Source organism: Phyllobates terribilis, unplaced genomic scaffold, assembly GCF_046119375.1.
Source record: "Phyllobates terribilis strain yellow unplaced genomic scaffold, ASM4611937v1 Scaffold_1__5_contigs__length_1240528914, whole genome shotgun sequence".
Taxonomy (NCBI): domain Eukaryota; kingdom Metazoa; phylum Chordata; class Amphibia; order Anura; family Dendrobatidae; genus Phyllobates; species Phyllobates terribilis.
The window spans coordinates 1,200,125,791-1,200,152,398 of record NW_027362761.1 but is presented as its reverse complement, the minus strand read 5'-3'; positions in this window follow the sequence as shown (position 1 = coordinate 1,200,152,398).

Sequence of the window (26,608 nt, the reverse complement as noted above, 5' to 3'; positions counted from 1 at the left end):
CTCCCTTAGCCACAAAGAGCTTGGCCACAGCAACTCCGGCGGCCAGCCCCAGGCTAGGCCACTCCCCCTCGGCATCCACCGGCGGCAGAGCCCTCAGCGCCGACCCCTTACTGGGCCCCTGCGCCGGGGGCCCCGACTTCGCCACGGACCCCGCCGGGGGAGCAGGCCCCACCACCTTCCTTTTACGAACCGGCTCTGCCGGAGCTGCAGGCCCCGCACTTTTTGCCCCGCCAGATGCCTTACCGGATGCCTGGGTCCCCAAAAGTGATCCAGATTTAACGGATCCGTGAGTGAGGGACCCAGACACTTTCCCAGCACACGCCGCCGGAGATGCGGCCCCGGCTGCCGGTGTGCCGCCAGCAGAGCAGGTGGCAGCGGCAGTTACGCTCGCCGCCCCCCGCACGCCAGCAGGCACACCAGGTGCCAGGCCAGCCCCCTCTCTCACAGGGGACCCAGCCTGAGCACCACCATGATTTTTGCCCGCCGCCGGGCCGCCCTCCGTGCCATGCTCCATGTCAGACACATCCGACACACCACCTTCATTACTACAAACAGAGGCGGCGCTCTGCGTACCATGGCCTATAGTCTCCCCGCCCCCTCGCTGCAGACCCACATCAGGGCCCGAGCCGGGGTGGGTGGCGGGTGCCGCACAACGGGACCGGGGGGCCCCAGAGAGGGGGACATACACAAATTTATGTGTTACCGATGTTTTCTTTTTCATAGCTCTCTTCGCTTTCCTCTTCATCCCCCTCCCGGTTGCCTCGTCCTCGCAGATCTCATCCCCGAACGTCAGCTGGTTAAAACGTACCGGGGACTCAATCTGCCTGATCTGCTTCATGACGAGGCAGCCCCCCTCACTAGTACTACCACCATCCTCATCCTCCCCTTCGCTCCTGCTGCCCTCTGAAGGGCTAGAGTCAGACGGGAGAGCCATCTGCTGAGGGGCTATCCCGCTATGCGATGCCTGGAGATCACTTACCAGGCCACCAGATGGCGGGTAGGGTGCAACCTCCTCCTCACAGTCCTCTTCCTCCTCATCCTCCACCGCCACCACCTGGCTGGAGCTCCGTGACCCCTCCAGAGATCCACCGGCCATGTCTCTGAACCGGTCGTCGTTCTCCAACTTTTCTCTGAATGGCCCGCTGCCGGCCAGGATGGTACACCGCCGGTTCTCCACCTCCTGGATGGCCTTCTTAATCCTCCTGACCGCGGCAGATAGCTCAGGCTTCTTGCTGCTAGAGGCCCTGTCGGACCTCTCCTGAGCTACCCTCAACTCCCCCCAGAGGGATTTTAGCTTCCTAGAGTCATCCTCATACTCGCAGAGGTGCGCATGGATGCGGGAGCCATAGATGACAGTGGACTCCTTCGCCACCTTGGAGCCCCAATCAGGGGGCACCGCTGCAGCACCCCTGCACGTACTCGGCCTACCTCCGGGGGGAGGAGCTGCCGCGGCCGTGGCCTCGGGAGTCCCTCTGGTCTTCATGCCGGACGCCTTGCCTTTTCCGGACCTGGTCATCCCAGCCACGATGGTATTCCTCCTGCCCCCCGCCGGCTTGGACCGGGGGGCAGGAGCTGGGGGCCCAGCCCCGGAGGCCAATCCCACAGCAAGCCTCCTTTCCTGGGAAGGGGGCAGACAAAAAGTCCCAGATGGTAAAGGCAAAACCTCCCTTCCCAGGAGCTCTCTCCACACACCAAACACAGCAGCACACGGCAGGCTCCACCTCTTCCTCCTCCTGCAACCGTGGCTGCTGGCATGAGACTTGCCCTCCAATAGATCCTTGTAAAAGGATTTAAAGTGTATTTATTCAAATTAGAGAGACAATTTAAATTAAAAAACTTAGAGCTGCCTCCACCACAGGGGGGCTCGCTCGACCCACCAGCGGACAGGCACCAGTATTGGGAGAGGGGGGCTGGCCGTCAGGGTCCACCGCGGCTCTGGCACAAACCCGGCGACACGGAGGTGGCACGGGCAGGAACGGACTGGCCATGTCGGCTTCTCACTTTTTGGATTTTAGAAGGGCATGACATGCCTATATCTGTGTCTCCCCCTCCTTTTACTCCTCCACCTCTTTTCTTTTCGCATGACTATATGTACTTGTCACTTTTCCATGTGTTAGTTGTGTCTTCTGAGCAGTTTGTCAGCTTTTGGACACCTTTGAAGGTGTTTTCTATGTGTTTCTATGTGTTTTTGTTTGCCTGCCATTGGTTTTAATGGTGTTCGAAGGTGTTCGACGAACAGTTCGACGAACAGTTTGGCGAACACACGGGTGTTCGACGAATACGAACCGAACTCGAACACTACGGGGGTGGCTCAACACTACTCCTCAGCCACAAAAAACATGGAGTTTTCGATTGTTTTACCAGTCCCAAAAGAAGCTTTATGACATTAGTAGATATGATAGTCAGTGTACACTGAATTGACACTTTGCTACAGCCCTCCATAAAGTAGCACGTTGGACCTCCTTTGGCTTTCAGAAGCAATTCATCACGGTATAGATTGCACAAGATGATGGAATCACTGCTGGAATATTGACGCATGTGGACAAGACCGCTTCTCACACTTGCTGTGTAGGGAGATGGAAATGCTACCCACGTTCCCGCTTGAACATGTGTCTAATATTGCAATGTGTTCTGATGTTTGTATGTGTAATAATCTCTATTGTTAGTGAAGAAGCTAAATTCTGCCCAGCAACAGGTAGTTAACAGGGACAGTTGTCACACAAGGTGTAGGAAAGACTAAGTGCAACACGAAGGTGTAGTGCCGGCGTCCCTGCCCTCTGTTAGGCAGGGACGCTGCTCCCCTCACCGCTCTGCCCCGTGCCCGGCGTCCCTCTCCCGCTCTGCTGTCAGCGCGCGCTCCTTCCCGGCGTCCTCCTCCCGCTCTGCTCTCAGCGCGCGCTCCTTCCCGGCCCCGGTGCTTAGGGCGCGCGCGCGCTCCCCTCCTCTTAGAGGGGCCGCGCGCGTCGTCCTAAGGAGTCCCCGGCCAATGGCCGGAGGACTTCATCATATATAAGGCACCTCCTCCAAAATGGAGGTGCCCGAGCAATGTTGTTTGCACCTGTGTCTCACCTGTGCTTCAGCCCTCAGGTCCCGTTGCCAGTTACCTGCCAGTTACCTGTCAGATTCCTGCCTGATTACTTGCTACCTGTCTGCTAGCCTGAGGTCCGACGGTCTGCCTTACTACTCCTGTCAGTCTGTCTAAGGACCAGCCTGCCCGCTCACCTGGGAGCGCACCTCAGCTACCTGCCTGCTTGCCTGAGGTCCGACGGTCTGCCTTACAACTCCGGTCAGTCTGTCTATGGACCAGCTTGCCCGCTCACCTGGGAGCACTTCTCCGTTACCTGCCTGCTTGCCAGCCCGGAGGCTCCGCTGTCACGTGCTGTGACCACCAGCTACTCCAGACTCTTGCCCGCTCACCTGGGAGCGCTTCTCCGCTACCTGCCTGCTTGCCTGCCCGGAGGCTCCGCTGTCACGTGCTGTGACCACCAGCTACTCCAGACTCTTGCCCGCTCACCTGGGAGCGCTTCTCCGCTACCTGCCTGCTTGCCTGTCCGGAGGCTCCGCTGTCACGTGCTGTGACCACCAGCTACTCCAGACTCTTGCCCGCTCACCTGGGAGCGCTTCTCCGCTACCTGCCTGCTTGCCTGCCCGAAGGCTCCGCTGTCACGTGCTGTGACCACCAGCTATTCCTGAGACTCTTGCCCGCTCACCTGGGAGCGCTTCTCCGTTACCTGCCTGCTTGCCTACCTGGAGGCTCCGCCGTCACGTGCTGTGACCACCTGCTATTCCAGAGACTCTCGCTTGCTCACCTGGGAGCACACATTCTTCATCTGCCTTGCTAGCCTACCTGGAGGTTCAGCCATCACAGGTCGTACCTACCCTTTATCCAGAGAATGCCCCGATCACTTGCCGTGTCCTCCTGCCCGTACACCCAGAGACTGTCCTGGTCACCTCCTGTGACTACCTGCCTGGTCGCCACCCGCTCCTTTACAAGGACCGCCCCCTTGTATTGTAGCCCAGAGGTTCCGCCTCCCAGACCCGTTACAGTTTGCTCGTGCCATGGAACCCGGTGGCACCCAAGCTCCCTCGCTCTCGGACCTCTGTCTTGAACTGTCCCGTCAGAGGTCCCAACAGGAGTCCATCCTGGGTCACCTGCGGAATGTCAATACTCGCCTGAACACTCTGTCTGATCCACCAACAACCTCCGCCAGTGCCATATCTTGCAATCCGGCGGCTCCGCTGTCCACTAATACCATGGTATCCTACCCCGGACCCCGGCTTTCTGCACCTCCTCGCTTCGGAGGCGACTCCGTCCAGGCTCGGGGCTTCTTAAATCAGTGCACCCTGCACTTTGAACTTTTGTCCCACCAGTTTAACTCAGACCGGGCCAAAATTGCCTTCATCATGTCCCATCTCACCGGGGAGGCCCTGGCCTGGCTAAATCCTCTATGGGAGAGAGGAGACCCCCTGGTGTCCAACTTGCCTGCTTTTCTCACGGCTTTCCGGAGAGTCTTCGACGAACCCGGACGGAAGACCTCATCTGCATCATCGTTGCTACGCCTCCGTCAGGAGAGTCTCACCGTGGGCCAATATGCCATACGGTTCCGTACCCTTGCCTCGGAGCTGGCCTGGGATAACGACGCTCTGGTTTCCGTCTTCTGGGAGGGTCTGTTCGGCCGTATTAAAGATGAACTTGCCGGTCGGGACATTCCTACCACTCTCGATGACTTAATAACTCTTGCCACCCGGATTGACCTACGGTTCCAGGAGCGTGCCAGAGAGGTCACCCGTGAGAGGAGGTTACCACGTCTAGCTCCTACTTTTCAGAAACCCGTCACTCCTTCTGTCTCTAACCAGGTACACCCTCCTGAGCCTATGCAGGTCGACCAGACCAAGATGGTCAGGACCCGTCAGGACTTACGCCGTGCCGAGGGGACCTGCTTCTACTGTGGCAGTAAGGAGCACCGGATCCGTGCCTGCCTGGAGAGGTCGGGAAACGCCTGTGTCTAGGTTCGCTCAGAGAGGTCCACCTAGACAAGAATAAATCCTCTCCATCCCTGCTGTTGTCAGTTTCAATCGTCTACGGGGAGAACCGTTATTTCGAACTAGCCCAACTGGACTCTGGAGCAGCCGGGAATCTTATTTCACAGTCCCTGGTAGAGAAATACCGCATCCCCACTAAACCTCTGGCTGTACCCTTGTCTGTGGCTGCCGTGGATGGGGGGCTCTTACCACGCCCCATCCAACTCATCACCGAATCCATTACTCTGCAGGTGGGAATGCTGCATTCTGAAAGTATCTCCTTTCATGTTCTGCCTGGACTCTCTCACGCCCTCTTGCTAGGTCTGCCTTGGCTCCAGAAACATGCAACCGTGCTTGACTGGCAAACCGGAGAAGTCCTTCGCTGGGGACAAGACTGTCATAAGACCTGCCTGGTTCCCGTCCATCCCGTCCGTCCCTCTCCTACCCCAGCTAATCTACCTGGACTTCCAATTCCTTATTGGTCTTATGCTGATGTCTTTAATAAAAAGGAGGCAGAGACATTACCCCCTCATAGACCATACGACTGTCCCATCGACCTGTTACCCGGTACTACTCCTCCCCGTGGGCGTATTTATCCTTTATCCGCTGCTGAGACCCGGTCGATGTCCGAATATATTGAGGAGAATCTGGCCAGGGGATTCATCCGGAAATCTACCTCCCCGGCGGGAGCAGGCTTCTTTTTCGTCAAAAAGAAGGACGGCTCTCTCCGTCGCTGTATAGACTATAGAGGCCTAAACCAGATCACGGTGAAGAATAAGTACCCCCTTCCGCTCATTCCAGAATTATTTGATCGTCTGAGGGGGGCTAGAATCCAAAATGGAGGTGCCCGAGCAATGTTGTTTGCACCTGTGTCTCACCTGTGCTTCAGCCCTCAGGTCCCGTTGCCAGTTACCTGCCAGTTACCTGTCAGATTCCTGCCTGATTACTTGCTACCTGTCTGCTAGCCTGAGGTCCGACGGTCTGCCTTACTACTCCTGTCAGTCTGTCTAAGGACCAGCCTGCCCGCTCACCTGGGAGCGCACCTCAGCTACCTGCCTGCTTGCCTGAGGTCCGACGGTCTGCCTTACAACTCCGGTCAGTCTGTCTATGGACCAGCTTGCCCGCTCACCTGGGAGCGCTTCTCCGTTACCTGCCTGCTTGCCAGCCCGGAGGCTCCGCTGTCACGTGCTGTGACCACCAGCTACTCCAGACTCTTGCCCGCTCACCTGGGAGCGCTTCTCCGCTACCTGCCTGCTTGCCTGCCCGGAGGCTCCGCTGTCACGTGCTGTGACCACCAGCTACTCCAGACTCTTGCCTGCTCACCTGGGAGCGCTTCTCCGCTACCTGCCTGCTTGCCTGCCCGAAGGCTCCGCTGTCACATGCTGTGACCACCAGCTATTCCTGAGACTCTTGCCCGCTCACCTGGGAGCGCTTCTCCGTTACCTGCCTGCTTGCCTACCTGGAGGCTCCGCCGTCACGTGCTGTGACCACCTGCTATTCCAGAGACTCTCGCTTGCTCACCTGGGAGCACACATTCTTCATCTGCCTTGCTAGCCTACCTGGAGGTTCAGCCATCACAGGTCGTACCTACCCTTTATCCAGAGACTGCCCCGATCACTTGCCGTGTCCTCCTGCCCGTACACCCAGAGACTGTCCTGGTCACCTCCTGTGACTACCTGCCTGGTCGCCACCCGCTCCTTTACAAGGACCGCCCCCTTGTATTGTAGCCCAGAGGTTCCGCCTCCCAGACCCGTTACAGAAGGGAAGGTTGAAAAGGGGGCCCAGACTCTAGGGAAATGTCATAGTGGAGACCTGTCTCCCCTATGTCTCTATATTGGTTCCGAACCCATCGCCGCACAGAAACCTCCCCCTGTCTTTCCCTGGCGTTTGGCCCTGGCTAGGGAAGGGAGGGGATGAGCGCTAGTCAATCCCCATTGACAACTAAAGACAACAAGGGGGAACAAACAAGAGAAGATAGCTTAGCTTTAGTCGACTTCAGAGAGATGAACACACGTCCTCTTTGCACCAGAGAGGAAGAAGTACTGCACTAGCTCCAAGTCTTCACACGGGGTCATGTGACTATCGCCGGCACCTCCCTCTAGCAAACAGCAGGTATTTATACACCCAGGCAAGGGTGTTAATTAACCAGAGGAAGGTAACCGCTGGGTCCTAAAAAGACAACTTCTAAGAAGGTGTCTGTAATGCCAAACAAAGAGATCTCCTGCAACCAACTGCAGGGCAACTGTCTGTCACTTCAGAACACCCATGACAGTAGACCCCCTATATGAGAGGCCTCCGGACACTCAAGATCGGGTTTCTCAGGATAAGCGGTGTAGAATGAATGAACCAACCTGGGAGTGTTCAGCTCTGATGCTGAAACCCACATCCTCTCCTCTGGACCATATCCCTTCCAGTGCACCAAGTATTGTAGAGAATGACATTGGACATGAGAATCTACAATCCTCAAAATCTGGAACTCCAGATTAACATCAACCATTACTGGGGGCGGTGGTAGAAGTGAGGGCTCAAGAGGTTCCACATACTTCTTGAGTAAGGACCTGTGGAACACATTGTGGACCTTAAGGGCCTGAGGAAGTTCAAGATGGAACGCTGCTGGGTTAATGACGGCTGTTATTTTATAGGGACCAATAAACCTAGGTCCCAGCTTCCAAGAAGGAACTTTCAATCTTATATTCTTGGTAGACAACCACACAAAGTCATTCACATTCAGGTCCGGACCTGGCAAGCGTTTTCTGTCAGCCATACATTTATACCTGACTCCCATGATCTTTAAATTACTCAGAACACCCCGTCATACCGAGGAGAGCGACGAAGCAAACCATTCCTCCTCAGGAACTCCCGAAGCTCCTCCCCGACTAAAGGTACCAAACTGTGGGTGGTAACCAAATGCACCGAAGAATGGTGACCTGCCAGTGGATTCTTGTCGATGATTATTAATGGCAAATTCAGCCAGCGGTAAGTAGAATGCCCAATCCTCCTGATTTTTGGAGACGAAACACCTAAGGTAGGTCTCCAAATTCTGATTGACACGCTCGGTATGTCCATTAGACTGAGGGTGGAAAGCAGAGGAAAAGGACAGCTGCACCCCCCAAAGAACAGAATGCCTTCCAGAACTTGGAAACAAACTGGGTTCCCCGATCTGACACCACATCGGAGGGAACACCGTGAAGCGTCACGATCTCATTTATAAACACCTGAGCAAGCGTCTTGGCATTTGGAAGTGCAGGTAATGTGACAAAGTGAAACAAATTATTGAACCTATCTACAGCCACCAAAACCACCATTTTGGGAAACCTTAGAACGCTCGCAAATACTACAAGCAGATACGTGTTCAATCACATCCCAATGCAACCCCAGACACCACAAACGACGAGAGAGGAGGTCCGCGGTTGCCTTACCACCTGGATTACCAGCAAGCACAGAATTATGAAGTTCTTTAATAACCTTACGGCGCAGATTGGATGGTACAAATAACCTTCCTGGAGGGCAGGAGGCAGGGGCGTCCCCTGAGCCTCCAACACCTCACCCTCCAATTCAGGATATAATGCCGAAATGACTACCCCCTTCTGTAATATCAGGGCAGGGTTCCCATGGTCACCGCCACCAAGGAAGCTCCGGGACAAAGCATCAGCCTTGACATTTTTGACCCCTGGACGAAAAGTGACAACAAAATTGAATCTAGTAAAAAACAGGGACCATCTGGCTTGCCTAGGATTGAGACGCTTGTCTGACTGGAGATATGACAGATTCTTATGGTCAGTAATAACAGTAATAGGATGGACAGCCCCCTCCAACCAATGTTGCATTCTTCGAATGATAATTTGATCGCCAAGAGTTCCCTAATACCCACGTCATAATTTCTCTCAGCCGAAGACAACTTTTTAGAAAAGAAAGTGCATGGACACCATTTACCAGGGGACGAACCCTGAGACAACACAGCCCCAACCCCCACATCCGATGCATCATCTTCCACAATAAAGGGCTGGGAAACATCGAGTTGACTGAGTACAGGTGCAGTGGCAAAATTATTCTTTAAGGAAGAAAAAGCCTGGAGGGAGGCCTCCAACCATTTGGAAAAATCAGACCCATTCTTAGTCATGTCAGTAAGGGGTTTTACAATTACTGAGTAATTTTGGATGAGTTTCTGGTAAAAATTAGTAAAGCCCAGAAAACGTTGTAGAGCCTTCAGGTTCTCGGGACATTCCCAATCAAGGACTGCACGGATCTTCTCTGGATCCATCCGAAAACCCGAAGATGACAACAAGTACCCCAAAAACTGCATCTCCTGAACGGCGAAAACACGTTTTTCCAGTTTGGCATAGAGTTTGTTATCCCTTAATATCTGGAGCACCAGTTTAACATGCCCCCGATGTGTCTCAAAATCAGGTGAGTAAACCAAAATATCGTCCAGATAGACCACCTCAAACCTCCCCACCAAATGATGGAAAATATCATTTATGAAATGCTGGAATACCGCAGGTGCATTGGTCAAACCAAAAGGCACAACCAGACTCTTGAAATGCCCTTCAGGGGTTTTGATCGCTGTTTTCCATTCGTCCCCTTCTCTGATTCTAACCAGGTTGTAGGCCCCCCTTAAATCCAACGTGGAGAATATCTTAGCTCCTACAATCTGGCTGAACAAATCAGGAATCAGAGGAAGAGTGTATGGATCTCACATGGTAATTTGATTTAATTCCCTGAAATCTAAACAGGGACGTACACCGCCATCTTTTTTCTTCACAAAGAAAAACCCTGCCGCCACAGGCGAAGATGAGGACTTAATGTGTCCCTTCTCCAGACTTTCCACAATGAAATCCTTCATGGCTTGTCTCTCAGGGCCAGAAAGATTACACAGTCTGGACTTTGGTAGCTTAGCTCCTGGGGTCAGGTTAATAGGACAGTTATATGCATGATGAGGAGGCAATTGCTGACACCCCTCTCAGAAAAAAATTTCCTCAAAACCAGACAGAAAAGCAAGTAAAATTTCCATAGAGACAGTAGCAAGGGAAATATCTAAACAGTTCTCATGGCAGTAATCTCCCCATTCAATGATCTCCATGGCTTGCCAATCCACCAACGGATTATGTTTCACCAGCCATGGGAGACCCAAATCGATTGGGGTGGCAAGACTGTCCAGGACATAACAAGGGATTATTTCACAATGAACTGACCCCACCCTCAGTCTTACATTATGTACAATCTGAGTAAATGCTTTCTGTGCAAGTGGCGCCGAGTCAATGGTGAAGATGGAAATAGGTTTAGCTAAAGGACAGCAAGCAAGACCATGAGTTTTCACAAACTCAGCATCAACCATGCTGACTCCAGCTCCACTGTCAACAAACAGAATTTTTCTCCGTTTTGCTCTCTAGCACCACCTCTGCTGTCAGGAAAAAACGGAAATTGCAGGTTGGCAACAAATGCACCCCTTGCTTATCCAACTCCAGACTACCAAGAGTTAATCGAATGTCCTTTTTTTTAGGAATTGAAGAACAGGTCCCAACAAAATGTCCCTTTTTCCCACAAAAAAAAATACCCCTTTTTTCTTGCGAATCTCCGGGGAAATGTATGATGTAAAGGCACCCTCTAACTGCATGGGTTCCTCCATCTCTCCCTGTACTGGTTCACAGCCAGACCGCTTCCCCGGCAGAGGTACGTAACCCAGACAAGAAGGCCCCGGAGAAGGTGGTCGCACCAGTCTATCCCAAAGGTGTCTATCAAGACATATGGCCAATGATATAGCAGCCTCCAAGGACTTAGGGGTTTAATATACTGCCTTTCAGTAAGACCCTCACAATATAGGCTGCTAAGGGCTGAGTCATTCCATTTAGAATCTGTTGCCAATCTATGGAATTCAGAACTGTACGTCTCCACTGACCTACACCCCTGCTGAAGGCAACGTAGCCTAGAGTCAGCCAAGGCCACTCGGTCAGGGTCATCAAAGATGAGGGCCAGAGCCCCGAAAAACTCCTCCACAGACTGGAGACAAATCAAATCCTGCGGTAAAGGAAACGCCTACGACTGAAGATCTCGCTGCAGTAGAAAGATTATAATTCCAACCCGTTGCACCTCATTTCCGAAGGAGTAAGGACGAAGTTTAAAATACAGTTTGCACGCCTCCTTGAATACAAAAAACTTGTCCCTACCTCCTGAAAACCTGTCCGGGAGGGCAACCTTGGGTTCAGGCTGGACAGGCTTTCCTGCAGAGACCCCCACATTAGCGACCTGTAACCGCTGATACTGTTGCTGAACCTCACAGCGGAGGTCACTCACCTCCAGAGACAGACTGTGCAGCCACTCTGTGAGCTCTACAACTGAAACCATACCAAGGGAGAAAAGAAAAAAAAATCCACATCCAAAAAACACACACAAAAAAACCCCCAAAGGTCAGTTTTTTTTTTCCTTTTTAAAATGTGCACGACTGGAGATAAAGTCAGGCAAGGTGTAGGAAAGACTAAGTGCAACACAAAAGAAAGTTTGAAAAGGGGGCCAATCACCGCACAGGAGCCTCGCCCTGTCTTTCCCTGTCATTTGGCCCTGGCTAGGTAAGGGAGGGGATTAGCACTAGTCAATCCCCACTGACAACTAAAGACAACAAGGGGGAACAAACAAGGGAAGATAGCTTAGCTTTAGTCGACTTCAGAGAGATGAACACACGTTCTCTTAGCACCAGAGAGGAAGAAGTACTGCACTAGCTCCAAGCCTTTACAAGGGTTCATGTGAGTATAGCCGGCACCTCCCTCTAGCAAACAGCAGGTATTTATACACCCAGGCCAGGGTGTTAATTAGTAAGAGGAAGGTAGCCACTGGGTCCTACAGAGAAAGCTTCTAAGATGGTGTCTGTAATGCCAAGCGAAGAGATCTCCTGCAACCAACTGCAGGGCGACTGTCTGTTTACTTCTGACACACCAGTGACAACAGTTAGGGTTAATAGATGGGACTAGAGATGAGCGTTGTTCTACTCGAACTGTTCGCCAATCTCAAATTCGAGCTGTTTTGGGCGGTGTTCGAGCCGTTCGGCGAACACGAACAATTTGAGAAAAATTCGGCTGTTCGAGGTTATGTTCGATAACTGTTCGTGCACCAAAATCATAACTGGATTTTTTCTCAGTAATGATGAAAATTAATGTTAATACGCAGTTTGAGTGTACAGCGGGGTGGGGGGAGGGGCAGGGGATGGATCTCTGCAGGAACAATGAAGATCTCCATTTTTTTTTTCTCTTTCCCGCATTTACAGTGGGGAGGTGCAATCTGTCAGCCTATCAGCAGCGCACACACGGAGCGAAGTGCTTTTTTTCACACAAGCAAGGGCATGTGTCATTGGCAGTGTATGTCACATGTCCTTGCCCTATAAGACCCAGCCATTTTCCCCGTCGCCACCATTTTCTCACTGCTGCAGCTGCGTGTTAGACGGCACCGCTGTTGCTGTGTGCGCTATACCTTGTTAATTTCAAGCCAATTTTCGCACAAATCTACAGATAGCTTGGGAGTAGGGAATAGTTGTGATTGCAGTCCTTTTAAGGACTAGGTTACAGCATTTCCTACGACTTTTATCAGGCAGGTCTGTGCTCTTAAATAGATAGATTGTGGGAGTAAAGACTAATTGTAATTGGAGTCCTTTTCAGGACTAGGTTACATCAGTTCCTATCAGTTTTTGCCAGGCAGGTCTGTGCCAGTGCTGTGCAAGTTTTTTTCACAGCATTTGGCTGAATCTAGCAAAGCTAATCCTTTTTGGCCTATTGCAGAGTGTGTTAGTCAGTGGAGTAGCCTATCTGTGTTGCAAGATATACCACCTGTGTATAGAATACCAATTTTTTTACTGCACCTAGTGAAGTAAAATCTTTTGGGCATAGCATCATTCTATTAGTCCATCTATACTGACCTCCATCAGGTTGCAAATTGAATATAATTTTTTTCTGCATCTAGCTCTGAAAAAATATGTGGCCTTCTAGCTGTGTGTGGGACTTGGTCTATTAGTCCATCTATACTGACCTCCATCAGGTTGCAAACTGAATATATTTTTTTCTGCATCTACCTCTGAAAAAATATTGGGCTTCTAGCTGTGTGTGGGACTTGTTGTATTAGTCCATCTATACTGACCTCCATCAGGTTGCAAACTGAATATATTTTTTTCTGCATCTACCTCTGAAAAAATATTGGGCTTCTAGCTCTGTGTGGGACTTGTTCTATTAATCCATCTATACAGACCTCCATCAGGTTGCAAACTGAATATATTTTTTTCTGCATCTACCTCTGAAAAAATATTGGGCTTCTAGCTGTGTGTGGGACTTGTTGTATTAGTCCATCTATACTGACCTCCATCAGGTTGCAAACTGAATATATTTTTTTCTGCATCTACCTCTGAAAAAATATGTGGCCTTCTAGCAGTGTGTGGGACTTTCTCTATTAGTCCATCTATACTGACCTCCATCAGGTTGCAAACTGAATATAATTTTTTTCTGCATCTAGCTCTGAAAAAATATTTGGCCTTCTAGCAGTGGGTGGGACTTTTTCTATTAGTCCATCTATACTGACCTCCATCAGGTTGCAAATTAAAAATAATTTTTATCTGCATCTACCTCTGAAAAAATATTTGGGCTTCTAGCTGTGTGTGGGACTTGTTCGATTACTCCATCTATACTGACCTCCATCAGGTTGCAAACTGAATATATTTTTTTCTGCATCTACCTCTGAAAAAATATTGGGCTTCTAGCAGTGTGTGGAACTTGTTGTATTAGTCCATCTATACTGACCTCCATCAGGTTGCAAATTAAAAATAATTTTTATCTGCATCTACAGTACCTCTGAAAAAATATTTGGGCTTCTAGCTGTGTGTGGGACTTGTTCTATTAGTCCATCTATACTGACCTCCATCAGGTTGCAAATTGAATATAAATTTTATCTGCATCTAGCTCTGAAAAAATATTTGGCCTTCTAGCAGTGTGTGGGACTTTCTCTGTTAGTCCATCTATACTGACCTCCATCAGGTTGCAAATTAAAAATAATTTTTATCTGCATCTAGCTCTGAAAAAATATTTGGCCTTCTAGCAGTGTGTGGGACTTTCTCTATTAGTCCATCTATACTGACCTCCATCATGTTGCAAATTAAAAATAATTTTTATCTGCATCTACAGTACCTCTGAAAAAATATTTGGGCTTCTAGCTGTGTGTGGGACTTGTTCTATTAGTCCATCTATACTGACCTCCATCAGGCTGCAAATTGAATATAATTTTTATCTGCATCTAACTCTGAAAAAATATTTGGCCTTCTAGCAGTGTGTGGGACTTTCTCTATTAGTCCATCTATACTGACCTCCATCAGGTTGCAAATTGAATATAATTTTTATCTGCATCTAGCTCTGAAAAAATATTTGACCTTCTAGCAGTGTGCGGGACTTTCTCTATTAGTCCATCTATACTGACCTCCATCAGGTTGCAAATTAAAAATAATTTTTATCTGCATCTACCTCGGAAAAAATATTTGGGCTTCTAGCTGTGTGTGGAACTTGTTCTATTACTCCATCTATACTGACCTCCATCAGGTTGCAAACTGAATATATTTTTTTCTGCATCTACCTCTGAAAAAATATTGGGCTTCTAGCTGTGTGTGGGACTTGTTGTATTAGTCCATCTATACTGACCTCCATCAGGTTGCAAATTAAAAATAATTTTTATCTGCATCTACAGTACCTCTGAAAAAATATTTGGGCTTCTAGCTGTGTGTGGGACTTGTTCTATTAGTCCATCTATACTGACCTCCATCAGGTTGCAAATTGAATATAATTTTTATCTGCATCTAGCTCTGAAAAAATATTTGGCCTTCTAGCAGTGTGTGGGACTTTCTCTATTAGTCCATCTATACTGACCTCCATCAGGTTGCAAATTAAAAATAATTTTTATCTGCATCTAGCTCTGAAAAAATATTTGGCCTTCTAGCAGTGTGTGGGACTTTCTCTATTAGTCCATCTATACTGACCTCCATCAGGTTGCAAATTAAAAATAATTTTTATCTGCATCTACCTCTGAAAAAATATTTGGGCTTCTAGCTGTGTGTGGGACTTGTTCTATTAGTCCATCTATACTGACCTCCATCAGGTTGCAAATTGAATATAATTTTTTTCTGCATCTAACCCAGCCAATAGTTTTGGCCTAATACCACAGTTTGGCCACTCAGCTCTGCTCGGTTCCAATCCATTGTTTTTTTGTGCAAACAACTCCAGAGTTGTGAATTAGTTAACCACCAAAATGAGTGGAAAAAGGCCTGCTGCTGGTGGAAAGGGGAATAGGCGTGTTGGGAAGGGGAAAAAAGGTTGTGTCCGTGGGGTAGGTGTTAAAGCAACAGTAACATCTGCAGAAGAAAGACCATCTTCCAGCCAAACTAAAATGTCTACATCTTTTAGCGGACAATGTGATAAGATCCCTTTCTTACGGCCACGCCAATCGCTACAAATTCCAGATGAGGCACAAAAACAGCAGGTGCTTCAACGGATATCAAGTGCTCCTTTAAGTGGGCTCTCCTCCACATCAACTTCAACATCACAAATACTCCAGTCCTCAAAGGTGTCACCCCAATCGCACTTGCTTCCTCACAGCTCCCAAATCTCCAGCTGCCCGTCTGAGTATGAGGTAGAACAGATGGTTGAGTCTGCAGAGCTGTTTACTCATACTATAGCCTGGGAATCAGAGGTCGACTCCAGCGCTTCTGTGAATCCAGACGAGGAAATGATCTGCACTGATGCCCAGAATCTTTATGAGTCGGATCCAGGACCAGACGCAGAAGGTTCTGACCATAATGTAGACCCTCATTCCCAAACTGTAACTCCTGTTGGTGGAGACAATGAGGAAGACGATGATAAGACTCAAATACCTGATTGGAGCGACAACTTTAGTTTTTTGTCAGGGCAGGAACAGGTTGGCTCTGAGGACGACGGGTGTGATAACGCACAGGGTGATGATGATGAGGTTGGAGATCCCACTTATTGTCAACCCACAGTCAGCCAAGAGATGAGGTCAGCAGAGGAGGTGGAGGAAGATGCTAGTGACGACGAGGTCAGGTTGCGCCTTCCTGGACAGAGACGTAGTACTGGAAGCACGTCAACAACTGCATCCTCAAACACAACTCTGCCTCTCACCACAAGTCGTGGTGGCTCTTCAGGTCGCATGGGTGCTAAGCCTTGCATAGCCTGGGCATTTTTTCAGATCGATAAAGATGACCCAACTCGTGTTATCTGTAACATTTGTCAGCAAAAGCTAAGTAGAGGCCAAAAAATACATAGTTTGAGTACTTCATGCATGAACCGGCACATGGACATGAAGCATAAGTTGCAGTGGGAAGCTCAGTGTGCTACAATGCGGCCTAGCCGGCCGGGCCAACCACCGTCTGCCATATCTTGTGCATCCGCGGCCTCTTCATCCTCTGTGACTGGGGGGACAGCAGTCACACCTGTTTTGGGGCGCAGACCTGCCACCTCTTTACACGCAACAGCCAGCGTGATTGGCAGGTCATCATTTTCTTTGGAGGTGGTAACACCAGCTGGTGTTGAGCGCTGTCCGACATCGATAGCACCACCTTTGGATCAAGGCAACCTAACATGTCCGCCTGCATCTTCCTCACAGACCGGCAGTTTGCCGGGGACACCCTTATCAACCCCGTCTAAGCACAATAGCCAGCCCTCGGTCCCTCAGATGTGGACAAGTAAAAGACCATTTCCTCCTAGCCATGAGAAAGCTAAGAGGTTGAATTTCACCATCTGCAAGCTCTTGGCTACAGAAATGCTGCCTTTCCGCCTGGTGGACACAGAGGATTTTCGAGACCTTATGTCCGTCGCAGTGCCCCAGTACCAGATGCCCAGTCGGCACTACTTCTCAAAGAAAGGTGTGCCTGCGCTCCACCAGCATGTCGCACACAACATCACCGCTTTTTTGAGAAACTCTGTGTGTGACAGGGTGCATTTCACCACAGACACTTGGACGAGTAGGCATGGACAGGGGCGTTACATGTCGCTGACTGGGCACTGGGTAACTATGGTGACAGCAGGACAAGGGGCTGCTGTCCAAGTCTTGCCGTCCCCACGAGTTGTGCGTCAATCCTCTTTATGTCAAAGTTCCTCCACTGCTTCTGCCTCCTCAACCTCTTCTCGGTCTTCTACCTGCACCCAAAGCCTGTCTGGTCATGCCACAAGCTTTCTAACTGCGCAGAAGGGATCCTGCACACCTCCTTACTATGCTGGCAGTAGGGCTCAACGTCATCAGGCGGTTTTTACATTGAAATGTCTGGGAAATGTGAGTCACACAGCTGAGGAGTTGTGGTCAGCTCTGGAGAACCAATTTCATGAATGGTTGTCTCCACTGGACCTGAAACCAGGGAAGGCCGTGTGCGACAATGCTGCAAACCTGGGTGCGGCCCTTCGCCGGGGCAATGTCACACACGTGCCTTGTATGGCTCACGTGTTGAACCTGGTTGTCCAGCAATTTTTAGCCCACTATCCCAGACTAGATGGCCTTCTGCAGAGGGCACGGTCGCTGTGTGCTCACTTCCGCCGTTCGCATCCCGCAGCTCAGCGACTTACATCTCTACAGAAGTCGTTGGGCCTGCCACTTCACCGGCTAAAATGCGATGTGCCTACCCGGTGGAATTCAACTCTGCACATGTTGCAGCGACTGTGGCAGCACCGACAAGCCCTGGTGCAATACGTTCTGACGTATAGCCTGGGCCAACGAGATCCAGAGGTGGGGCAAATCACGCAGGAGGAGTGGTCTCAGATCAGGGACCTATGCACCCTTCTGCACAGTTTTGAAATGGCGACGAAGATGTTTAGTGCTGACGATGTCATTATCAGCATGACTATTCCGGTGATTTACATGCTGGAGCACATGTTAAACAGAATTCGGAGTCAGGTGGTGGCACAAGAGGAGGTGGAGGAAGTAGAGGAGGAGGAGTTGTATGCGGAAGGGCTAACATCTGCAAGGTCCAGACGGTCGGCAGCACCAAGGCGGCAGGCATGTGAGGGTGGGGGAGATGGTTTTACCAGGGCGCATGGTAGCAGCCAAACTAGTGAGGAAGGAGCCCAGGAAGAAGTGGAGGACGAACTGATGGAAGACTCATCAGATGAGGGAGACCTTGATCACATTTCTGTTGTGCGAGGTTGGGGGGAGAGGACAGAGGAAGGAAGCATGATTGTTACCTAGCCACCAACACAACAGGGACTTGGTGCTCCTGGATGCGCAACACACATGAGTGCCTTCTTGCTGCACTACCTGCAACATGACCCTCGAATTGTGAGAATTAGAAATAATCCTGACTACTGGGTTGCCACACTGTTAGATCCCCGGTACAAAAGTAAATTTGCAGAAATTATTCCTGCCATAGAAAGGGATGCACGCATGCAGGAGTATCAGCAGAGACTGTTGTAGAATCTTACATGTGCTTTTCCACAAAATACCAGTGGTGCACGTAGTGAATCTCACAGTTCCAACTTGCCAACCGTGGGACCGTCAAGTGTTTAGCACTCAAACCGTAACAGAACCACAGTATCTGCTGGTAACATCAATTTTGCGGAATCATTTCACCACTTTTTTAGCCCATCCTTTGCAAGGCAACAGGAGACAAGAAGTCTGACACATAGTCAACGCCTAGAGACGATGGTACAGGAGTATCTCCAAGTAAACATTGAAGCCATGACTGTGTCACTGGACCCTTGCTCTTTTTGGGCTTCCAATCTGGATTATTGGCCGGAGCTAGCCACTTACGCCTTGGAGATCTTGTCATGCCCCGCAGCCAGCGTTCTGTCTGAACGTGTGTTCAGCGCTGCTGGTGGTGTGCTGACAGATAAGCGCACGCGGCTCTCCACTGATAATGTAGACAGACTCACGTTCATAAAGATGAACAAATCATGGATCCGAAACGACTTTTCTACCCCTGTGTCATCCTGGGGAGAGTAAAAGCTTGATGATCGGTTAAAATCACCCTACCAACCGTTTTAAGCTTTCAAATTACTAATCATGTTTATCTGTATCTTGGCTGGAAAATAATTTGGGCTTTGTAGCAGTGTGCAGCACTGATTCTATTAGGCCATCTATAATAAGCTCCACCAGATTTAAAATTACTAATCATGTTTATCTGTATCTTGACTAGAAAATAATTTGGGCTTTGTAGCAGTGTGCAGCACTGATCCTATTAGGCCATCTATACTAAAGCTTCACCAGATTTAAAATTAATAATAATTTTTAGCTGCATCTAGCCCGGAAAATAATTTTGGGGCTCCGAGATGCGCAAGACACATAAGTGCCTTCTTGCTGCACTACCTGCAGCATGACCCTCATATTGTCAGAATTCGAAGTAATCATGACTACTGGGTTGCCACACTCTTAGATCCCCCAAACTTTTCGATCAACCTTTTCATTTTAATAAAGACCAAAAAAATGGTCATTTTTGAAATTATAAACATTAGCAGGTTGTTAGAAACTGAAATCAAACAGTTTTCAACTCAAAACTTTATTCTAGGTGATGTTACATTTTCACATAGGACCCCTTGTTCGAAAGGAGCTTCTGAACTCTCTCGTCCATTGAATTTGTCAGGTTTTGGATGGTTTCTGCTTCAATTGTTTTGCATGAGGACAGAATATCCTCCCAGAGCTGTTGCTTAGATGTGAACTGCCTCCCGCCATCATAGACACTCCTTTTAATGATGCTCCAAAGGTTCTGAATGGGGTAGAGGTCAGGGGAGCATGGGGGTCACACCATAAGTTTGTCCCCTTTTATGCCCATATCAGCCAGAGATGCAGATGTTTTATGTGCAGCATGAGATGGTGCATTATCATGCAAAAAAATGATCTTGCTGTGAAATACACGGTTCTTCTTCCTGAACCATGGCAGGAAGTGCTGTTTGAGAAAATCCACATACATTATGGAGTTCATCTTTAGCGCCTTCAGGGATCCTAAAGGGGCCGACAATCTCTCTCCCCATGATTCCAGCCCAAAACATTACTCCACCTCCTCCTTGTTGGCGCTGTAGCCGTGTTTGCTTGGGTGTCCATCAACCAGCCATCCTCCACTCCATCCATCTGGACCATCGAGCGCTGCACGGCACTCATCCGTGAACAAAACAGTTTTGAAATAAGTCTTCATGTAATGTTTGGCCCACTGGAGCCGTTTCTGCTTGTGTGAAGTGGATAGAGGAGGTCGACAGGATGGCGTATGCACAGCTGCAAACCTCTGAAGGACCCTGCATCTTGTTGTTCGGGGGACGTTGGAGGCACCAGCAGCTTCAAAATCTTGTCTGCTGCTATGACAAGGCTTTTTTGCCGCTGCTCTTTCAACCTGACGTAATTGCCTGTAGGAAAGAGTCCTCAATTTACCCTTATCAGCACGCACACATGTGTACTGTGAATCAGCTACATACTTCTTGATTGCCAAGACACTTCATCCTGATCATCGCACAATGTTGATTGTAGTCATGCCTTGACCTAAACACTCCACAATTTGTTGCTTCTCAGCAGCCGACACATCCTTTTTCTTTCCCATTTTGGCAGAAAATGTAGGCTGCTTAATAATGTGAGACAGCCTTCTTAAGTAGTCTTGCCTTTCATTGGACACACCTGCCAAACTAATTAGCACAGGTGTCTGCAATTGCTTACAGTGATATAAAGAGCCCTGACACACATCACCATCAATGAGTTTAACTGACAAACAAACAAATTCTTCCCTTATCACTCCTAAACACTTTTTGCATAATAATTTGGAACACAGTGTACATGTGCTTTTCCACAAAACACCAGTGGTTCACGTAGTGAATCTTACAGTTCTAATTTGCCAACCGTGGTCTGTATGGAGTTGTTCAAAAAAGGGCCCAAAATTAAGATAACATAGATGGGAGAGGTCTCTATGAATAGGAATTCCTAAGTATTTGATACCCTGTGAGGGCCAGGCAAAGGGAAAGTTGGACTGGATGGAATCCTATATGGATTTGGGGAGGGAGACATCGAGGGCCTCAGACTTCGCTGCATTGATTTTAATATTTGACCATGTAACAAAGTGATCTATTTCAGCCATAACAGCATGGATGGATATATGTGATTGAGTGATATATGCTAGGACATCATCAGCAAATAGAGAGCACTTGTACTCGGTGCCTCCCACCTCAATCCACCTAATATTGGGGTTATGGCGAATTGATGAGAGCAGGTGCTCCGTCACTAGGATGTATAAGAGAGGGGACAGAGAACATCCCTGCCTTGTCCAATTGGTGATTGTGAAAGGTGATGAAAATGTTCTGACGCGCCCCCTGGGCCTTGGGACACCCGGAGCCGGACCCTTTTTGGTGGATGCTGGTGGTTGTAGTCTCCGTGGCGGCGACCCGGTTCCGTGGCTCAGGACGGTCAAACCAGTGGCGGAACTATTTATGTGGTTTTGATGTTTAAATGTCCGACTACGCCACCCTTGGATTGCGGTCAGAGTGAACCGCCGCTCCAGGGCAGACCGCTGAGGCTGGTGTTGTGGGTGCAGCAGAGCGTAGCATAACTCCCCACGGGAGGAGTATAGCCTCAGGGCAGTGTATGCGGAGGATGGGGGTGATGGCGCAGGGCAGCAGCAGTAACGACACGGAGTCAGTGATGCAGTCCAGGGCCTTGGGACACCCGGAGCCGGACCCTTTTTGGTGGATGCTGGTGGTTGTAGTCTCCGTGGCGGCGACCCGGTTCCGTGGCTCAGGACGGTCAAACCAGTGGCGGAACTATTTATGTGGTTTTGATGTTTAAATGTCCGACTACGCCACCCTTGGATTGCGGTCAGAGTGAACCGCCGCTCCAGGGCAGACCGCTGAGGCTGGTGTTGTGGGTGCAGCAGAGCGTAGCATAACTCCCCACGGGAGGAGTATAGCCTCAGGGCAGTGTATGCGGAGGATGGGGGTGATGGTGCAGGGCAGCAGCAGTAACGACACGGAGTCAGTGATGCAGTCCAGGGCCTTTACTCACAGTTCTTATTATCCAGACCACGTCTGCAGGTAACGGCTGCCCACGTCGTACTGTGCTCACCAGGTGAGGGGCTCAGACAACTCCCAGATAACTTTGGAGCGCTTCACAGGACCCCCTTTGTGTGTCCTTTGTCTGGCCTTTCTTACCAACCCTTCTGTCCGGCTGCCTCGGGCCTCCTCTTGGTAAACTTGGCGCCAGTTTCCCTGACCCTATGTGGTGCCTTCCTAGCGGGTGTAGTGAGGGGCTGCGCCACATAAAATGTCAGAGCCTCCTGTTTCTAGCTGAGGGTCGTTTCCTGCCTCCACTAGTTTCGGGGACCGGTCTCCCCCTTTGGCCTGACCCCTCCACGCAGGTGGATTCGGGCGTGCGGTGGCGACTCGCCCGTCCGCACCCCTGGGATCCCTTCGTTCCTCGTTCCTGGAGCCTTCTCCGCTCCTCTTCCTTCCTTCTCCCTCTTCCAGGCCTGGGCCTCTGTTACTAGGCCCGCCTCCGGAGCAGAGCTCATGCAGAGCCCCTGCTCCCTGACACTTCTGCTCAGACTTCTCTGCACTGAACTAAGATGGTGCCCACCTTTTATACTCCCTTCTCAATGCACCCAGGAACTGCTTCCTCCCTGCTCCTGCACTACAGGGTTCCCCTTCCTCAGTGTTCCCTCCCCCCACTCCAGCCAGGGACAGGGACTGTCGTGCCCATCTCAGGGGCATATTGGTCGCCCTGCCCCACGGCAATGTGGTGTAATGCATGCAGGTGTCGGGTCCTGATCCACACTCCATCCTTACCTGAGAGTGAGATATCACACCTCTGGGTGAGGTGCAATACCTCTGTAGCAACCGAGCCCTCAGGGTGCTACAGTTCCATTTATCTTCAGCCTAGGTGACGTATTGCGATACAGGGCCGTGATTTTGGCTATAAAATGGTCCCCTAGACCCCTACCCCAAGCTTTTTAAGAGAATCATATATGGCGTGCCAGGAGACTCTATGGAATGCTTTCTCAGCATCCAACGAGAGTATCTAATTACAAATTTTTAACTGCATCTAGCCCAGGAAATACTTTGTGCCTAGTAGCAGTGTCTGCTAGTCAGCGGATTATCCCGGCTGTTAAGCAAGCTACACCACCTGTAGTTTGGACACTTAATTTTTTCAAAGGAAATGCTTCGGGACCACGGGATACTCAGTGAAGAGCATCAGGAGGCACCCCAAGGCATAGGGGCTGGGACTGGCAGTAGGATGCCTTGCGGTGGACAGCCGAGCTCGATCCTTATAAAAGCTTTTTAACTGCAGCAGCTTTAGTGGACGCTACTGGAGCTGGAATTACGCGGCTGCTGGCATGAGACTTGCCCTCCAATAGATCCTTGTAAATGGATTTAAAGTGTATTCATTCAAATTAGAGAGACAATTTAAATTAAAAAGCTTAGAGCTGCCTCCACCACAGGGGGGCTCGCTCGACCCACCAGCGGAGAGGCACCAGTATTGGGAGAGGGGGGCTGGCCGTCAGGGTTCACCGCGGCTCTGGCACAAACCCGGCGACACGGAGATGGCACGGGCAGGAACGGACTGAACGTGTCGGCTTCTCACTTTTTGGATTTTAGAAGGGCATGACATGCCTATATCTGTGTCTCCCCCTCCTTTTACTCCTCCACCTCTTTTCTTTTCGCATGACTATATGTACTTGTCACTTTTCCATGTGTTAGTTGTGTCTTCTGAGCAGTTTGTCAGCTTTTGGACACCTTTGAAGGTGTTTTCCATGTGTTTTTATGTGTTTTTGTTTGCCTGCCATTAGTTTTAACGGTGTTCGAAGGTGTTCGACGAACAGTTCGACGAACAGTTCGGCGAACACACGGGTGTTCGACGAACCGAACCGAACTCGAACACTACGGGGGTGGCTCAACACTAGTTGGGACTATCCCAGAGTGGGAGGGGCTAAAGTGATGGAATAAAGGGAGAATTTCCTGCCAGGAGTTATATAGTGCCTTGCTTGCAGCTAGAGAAGACCTCTAATTGCTCAGCAGAGCCGCATAACATGAGTGTTCCTAAAGTAAGAGGAGACACAGAGGACAGCTAGTGTGATCCAGTGTAGAGAGAGAGAAGTGACCGGAAGTACCAAGTAATCGATCGGACATGGGTCCTATGAGAGGATGCCTAGAAGTGTGGCCCAGAGTTTATAGCTCCAAGAGTTAACAGGCCTAGATGGGACAGAGTACATAAGAAAAAGAGAGTGCCCTGGGCGGGAGTTCCAGAGCTTCAGAGACAGAAGAGATAAGTACCGGCCATGCTGACAAAGTAGCTCCCCTAAGAATAGGACTCATACAGACTGGTCTGTAGTACTGAGCTGGGCTGTGGTGAAGTATAGATGAAAGGTAAAGATAGAGGAAAAGAGGAAAGCATCTGTGTGTGGAAAATGCTCTATGTGATGAAAGAAACGTTCAAATCATGTGCCCGCTTTTTCCTGTATATAATCCTTTCCCAGTTATCGTTGAGTATAAAGTTTATTTTTCACTGGTGGTCTCCCTCATTGAACTGTCTAATACCTGGTCCTGGCATGCTAATCTCACATGTGGCCTGCACTTGCATAGCGCCCCATGGAAACGGCACAAGTCCACACACCCAGCCAGGACCCCCACCTTCGTGTAACATGCCAGGGCGCAAGAGACGGCTACCGCCCACGCCACGTTACATTTGGCGCCATCGGCAAGATCAAGTCTTGCACTTAGAAGAGCAGGATGACTTGAGGATGGCAACAGTTTAAGATGGTGTCGAACATCGATTCTGTAATGGTGGTTAGTGGCACAGAACAATAAGAAGGTCCCGCCCATCGTGGGTGCAGAAAGGAAGGGTGCAAAGCAGTATTCAGTCCTTCAGAGGTTATGCTTACTGGAGGGGGTATTGGAATTGGAAGTGCCAGTGTGGAGTGGCCGTTGTGGGAAAACAAAGTGGAAGGAAAAGGCCGCCCAGTAATGTGTGACACAGGAAAACGGGCGGGGGAAATAAGGAAACGGGATGGTGAACTGAAGAGAACCCCACCCAGCAAAAGGCGGACCAGTGATGTTTTACGCCAAGAGTCAAGACTTACGATGGTGAGAGAAGGCCTGATGTTGCGTGTATTGTCCGATGGATGAAGAAGTCGTGGTCAGCTTCGGAAGTTGATGGGTCTCGTGAGTCAGGGGCTGAAGGGCAACTCCATGGAGGCAGTGATGGCTTCTTAGTCGGCGGAATGCCGGTGCCGAGTGAGAAGGCGCCATCCTGTGATGTGCCAGTTCCTGTATCGGGCTACGTCAGGAACAGAAGAGTTAGGGGCCTGTGAAGGTGAGGGAGCAGGTTGGCTTGACGGAGCAGGTCAACTAGTTCACTGCGGATATATTGGAGACCTAGGTCTGAATGTGGTCAGAAGAGGACCAGTTGCGTGAAGAAGGAAACAGAGTTGGGAGCTGGAAAAAGTATGCGTTGTGCCTGGAGAAGTTCCGAAGATCCAGTTAGACAAAGTCTAGTGGACCTATGGTCCAAAACTCCAATAACATGATAGCCACAGATGGCTGAGGTTGTTGCTCTTCCTCTTCTGGATTGAAAGATGTTACATCCGCGTTCTACTAGAGTGTCCTCCACCCTCAGTCAAAGACTGAACCCAATCCAAGATGTACATTGTACCTAAGGGACTATGTGTGTACCTTTCTCGTCGGCAGGAGTGGAGTGAAAGGATGGTGTCCCCATCTTACAAACTGATGGATGACAATGGACTGTGACCATTGTAAAAAGGGCTATCTTTACAAGGATGGACTGTGCCGCGCTGTGTCTGTTGGCGGGCCATATCGACCTGATGGCCAGATTCCGGGTCGAATAACTTGGTCGGTTGCTCTATGAGCAGAAGATTTTGCTTTGTTTCAGTGTTTGTTGTGTGGTGAAATGTTTGGTGTCTTTCAGGCTTTGGATGGTGGACGATGGCCATTGTTAAAGAAGGGGGAAATTAACTGTCCAACACCTGGTCCTGGCAAACCAATGTCACCGGTTACATGCGGCCTGCATGGGCATAGTGCCCCCATGGCACACGTCCACACACGCAGCCAGGACCCCCACCTTCATATAATGTGCCGGGAGGGCAAGAGACAAGTGCCTCACCTACCGCTACTGCCCGGTGCCATGTGACAGCTGTAAAAGAGCCCATTCTTCCTTGTCCATGAAATGTTCTATAGGTTTAAGATACACTCAAGAAGCCATACGCTAATATGTCCTTCCCAGGAACACGTAGGACCCATAACAAGTGTGCTAATTTCAAAAAACTTTATGTATACAGTACAGACCAAAAGTTTGGACACACCTTCTCATTTAAAGATTTTTATGTTTTTTAATGACTATGAAAATTGTACATTCACACTGAAGGCATCAAAACTATGAATTAACACATGTGGAATTATATACTTAACAAAAAAGTGTGAACCAGCTGAAAATATGTCTTATATTCTATGTTCTTCAAAGTAGCCACCTTTTGCTTTGATGACTGCTTTGAACACTCTTGGCATTCTCTTGATGAGCTTCAAGAGGTAGTCACCGGAAATGGACTTCAAACAATCTTGAAGGCGTTCCCAGAGATGCTTAGCACTTGTTG